The 4,287-nt window shown below is 31.7% G+C and overlaps 1 long non-coding RNA gene across 1 annotated transcript; it reads right to left on the bottom strand.

Annotated features, from left to right (window-relative positions):
* Positions 1 to 591: 591 nt before the first annotated feature.
* LOC145803170 (uncharacterized) lies at positions 592 to 2,377 on the bottom strand. Its single transcript, XR_014345288.1, has 3 exons — positions 2,152 to 2,377; positions 1,461 to 1,723; positions 592 to 1,234 (listed from the first exon to the last, which is right to left on the bottom strand). It is a non-coding gene; the product is annotated as an uncharacterized LOC145803170 (long non-coding RNA).
* Between the last annotated feature and the right edge of the window lie 1,910 nt (positions 2,378 to 4,287).

The raw sequence follows: 4,287 nt of genomic DNA, 5'->3' as shown, positions 1-4,287 counted from the left end.
CTCAAATTTATCATATGGAATGAGTCTAGATGAGTTCTCAATTTTAAAAAAGAAAAGAAAACTTAGGGTAAAAGCCCTTAATCCATAAGAAATCAATTGTTTCAGTAAGCCCTTAATCCATGAGAATGAATGTTAAATCAAATTAAAATACCCTAAATCCATGAGAAAATATTAGTGTTAAATCAAATAAACCCTAATTCCATGAGAAAATACCCTAAATCACCCTAAATCCATGAGAAAGTAGATGTTTGAGTGTTAAATCGAATTAAAATGCCCTAAATCCATGAGAAAATATGTGTTAAATCAAATAAATCCTAATTCCATGAAAAAATGACATAAATCCATGAGAAAGTAGATGTTTCAATGTTAAATCAATGGGAAGTAGGTGTTTCAGTGTTAAACAATTAAGAAGTAGGTGTTTCAGAGTTTAATCAGAAGATTCTTTAGATATAGAGAAAAAAAAATTGAAAGATTCATACCTTAAACAAACCAGATTCTTCTAAAGTACAACCATGGTGAGCCCTAAGGAGGAGCAGCGCTTGGGGAAGAGGCAGAAGGAATGCCGTGAGAGAGAGAGAGAGAGAGAGAGAGAGAGAGAGAAGAGCAAAAGAAATGAAGGAAAGTGAAAGAGGATTAAGGTTGAGCATAAAGAACTGAGATTGAGCTAATTCATGTGTAGTAACAATGTTGTACAATTCTGTCCACAACTTTTAGGACCAAAGAGAGAGAGAGCAAATACTACACACCCAAAAAAATTTCAATAATCAAAAAGCTTCTATATATGGATGAGAAATATACCAACATAGATGAGCCAAAATATCAAGCTAAGATTAATTAAAAATAATTTTTACTATATATTGTTGTAAAAGCCTGAAGGAAAAGAATTTTACTCTTCAGTTTTAGAAGCCATAGATGAGCAGTACATGAACCTGCAACCTAGAAATGACGGAAGAAAACAATTTCAATTTGCAAGGCAGAAATAACATTAAAGGAAAGGTACTTTGAGAGTAATATTGAAACATAATTCAAGTGCACAATATTTGCAGAAAATAACCGTCTATACTGACAAAGCAACAAATCTCTTCAAGTAGTCTTTAGCTAGTTTGGGTTTTAGATCTTACAATCTTTGCAATGCCAACATCAGCATCACTTTCAAATGAAACAGCAACTTCATCCAAGATTGGAGCCAAGTTTTTGCAATGACCGCACCAGGGTGCATAAAATTCCAAAGGAACTGTGTAACAAAACCTAACCACATATCAACATGAATTGACTGATAACATGACAATCATTAAGATCTAATAAATTTTTCTTGGTTTCTGAACTCTGAATCAATTATACAAAAACAATCCAGAATTCTAATTGACATAAGGACCACATAAAAGGCCAAATACCAATCCCAAGTTACCAATATGGATACGAACAAATAAAATGTTGAAAAAACTACAGTTAATACATACCATTTTCCCCAGAGTTGAAAACATTGTCCTGAAGGCTGTCAGCAACAATAAATTAATCATTATTTATAACTATATAGTAGTTGAAAAAGATTTATTATTAAGAAAATTAAAATAAATTCAGTAATATATACAACCTATATGGAAAGTCATATTCATTAAAAGGATTTAATTAACACAACACTGACATACCTGCCTTTGGGTTGAAGTAATTTACTACGACAAGCCACAAACTCCATGGGAGAGATCTAAGATTGAACCAATTTCTCCAACCAAAAAAAAAAAAAAAGAACAAAAAAACAAAACAATAAAGAAAAAACCTAGCCATTGTGGCATTTTATCAAACACCTAGCAAACACAATCAGAATATCATGAGACTTTATAGTGTGTAGAATCAACAACAATCCATTCAATTCAATGATTATATTGGTTATAATATGAATATCATAATCAGAATATCGAACATGATAATCATTATATTTTTCATATTTTTTTCCCAAATTAAAATCATTCAAGTTGTTCATGGAACCTTCAAAGTAGAGAGGTTATAGAAATGTTAGAAGCAATGAATGGAATGGATTTAATCTCATCTTGACCCAAACGCGTCTGAAGACAGAGTAAGGGTAGAGAATGAGAAACGAGAGACCCGAATAGAGAGAGGGTTAGAGAAAGAGGAACAGAGACTACAACTAACCTGGATTTCGTGGACGGTGCTGTGAGTTGGACAATGGTGCGAGAGAGAGAAACGAAGAGCTTTGATGAAGCTATAAAGTCTGCCTCTGCGTGTGAAATGAGAGCAATGGATCATTTGGGTCAAGAGAATGGATTTGGTGAGGAATAGAATTTGTCTCCAAAACACAAAACTACGTAGTTTTATAAATTGAAATATTTGGTGGCAAAATATTTATCCTCACTAATAATATTTTTAATGGAGATGGAATTTTTTGTCACTAACTTGGCGGCATAATTCCCCTCAAATTTTTTAATAGCGGGAAAAAATTTTGGTGATGAAAAAAATAAAAATAATGACGAAAAATAATTTTGTCACCTAATTTTTTATTATGTATGTAGATTGGTGACGAAGTTTTATTTTTCTCTCTAAAAATGGCACATTTGGAGACAAAATATTATTTTCTTCACTAAAAGGTAAGTCTTTCGTGACAAAATTTATTTTCGTCATTAGTTTTTGTCTCCGAAGACACTTTTTGTTGTAGTGATTTCTTTTATTGAATACTGTTTGACTGATGAGAAAATTGAAGAAAGGAAGAATTGGTCTTCCATGACTATAAATTAGGCACACGAAGTTACATGGATTATTTACTCAGTAGCAGAGCAGAGCATCAGGCATGTACAAGGATCCTCAAATAGCCAGGCATGGTATCCAAGAAGAATTAGGAGGATGATCACAAAAGCAAATGAATCGATTGATATCATGACGTAAGTAATCAATTTTATTTTTTTATGAATAACCTAAGTAGAAAAACCTATAAAATAAACAGATATTGAACAAACATTCAAATATAGAGAGGATTTGAACCCTAATTTTATTAAAAATACAGACAAACAATCCAAATCATATAAAATATTCACATTTAGTCAAGGGCTTTTACTAAATTCAAACTGTTAATTATAATCAATAGGACATTCATTCTCAAGTTTATAGAAGAAACAAGCAAAACACATTAAGGATAGCCAAGTTTACAATTTACACATTCAAAATTTATTGAAGAGAAACTTTGCTGGAAAGAATAAAATACAGCATTAATTCTTAAAATTAATTTCAAAAATTAGGGAAAACATTAATTTTGAAAATTAGGGAAAACAGAGATAGAAAAATAGAGAAATTGAGTGAGAGAGATAGTGAAAGTGAGAGAGAAAGAGGACCCATATCTGATGGAAGAGAACGCACAGTAGTAAAGGAGATACGACGTCTGTGGCGACACTGAAGGAGGAGAACAGGGACGTTGGCAGCGGCGCTGGAGAAGAACACACTGAAAGGACGCCGGAGAGGGAGAGGGAGAGGGAGAGGGGGAGAGATAGAGATTGATAGGAAAACTGATTGTGTTTTGTTTTGAGAGGGAGAGATAGATAGAGATACAGATTGATACGAAGACTGATAAAAAAAAACAAAAAAAGAAAAAAAAAAGGAGGGAAAAATAAATTGATCCAAAAAAAAAAGGAGGGAAAAATAATTTAGGAAAATTGATCCAAAAATAAAAAAGGAGGGAAAAATAATAGACTATTTTTTTTCATCACTGCTTAATATGTTAAAATTCTTCTTTCAAAATTAGTGACAAAACAATTTTCTCACTAAAAGGCCTAAAAATATTAAAAATTATTGGTGACGAAAATATATTTCTCACCAAATGGTTTTAAAATATTTAAAATCAAATTTTTCAAAAAAAAAATTTATTGGTGACGCGAATATATTCTTCATTATTAATTTTTTAATTGTTGAAAAAAAAATCTCACCAAAAGTTTCTAAATTTTGGCACCATCAAAAAAAATTAGTGGGAAAAATTTAGGTGACGAAACTTATTTTTTTTCTCACCTAAAAGTAAGTATTTATTGACGGAAATACATTTCGTCACCTATTATTTTTATATTCTTATTATACGTGACAAAATTTATAATTCCTCATGGATTATTCTTATTTAGTGACGAAATTTGTTTTATTCACTAATTTTTGTCACCATACCAATACAGAGAATAAGAGAAAGAGATACCAGAAAAAGAGCAAAGAGAAATCAAGGACCAAATCACCGGGCGAAGAAGATGTGGCGGTTACCGGCAAGGCTACTAGTGGCGGCGACGATCGGCAAGGCTAATA

Source organism: Camellia sinensis, chromosome 11, assembly GCF_055761805.1.
Source record: "Camellia sinensis isolate YWXY chromosome 11, ASM5576180v1, whole genome shotgun sequence".
NCBI lineage: Eukaryota > Viridiplantae > Streptophyta > Magnoliopsida > Ericales > Theaceae > Camellia > Camellia sinensis.
This window is presented reverse-complemented; position numbering and strand designations above follow the sequence as displayed.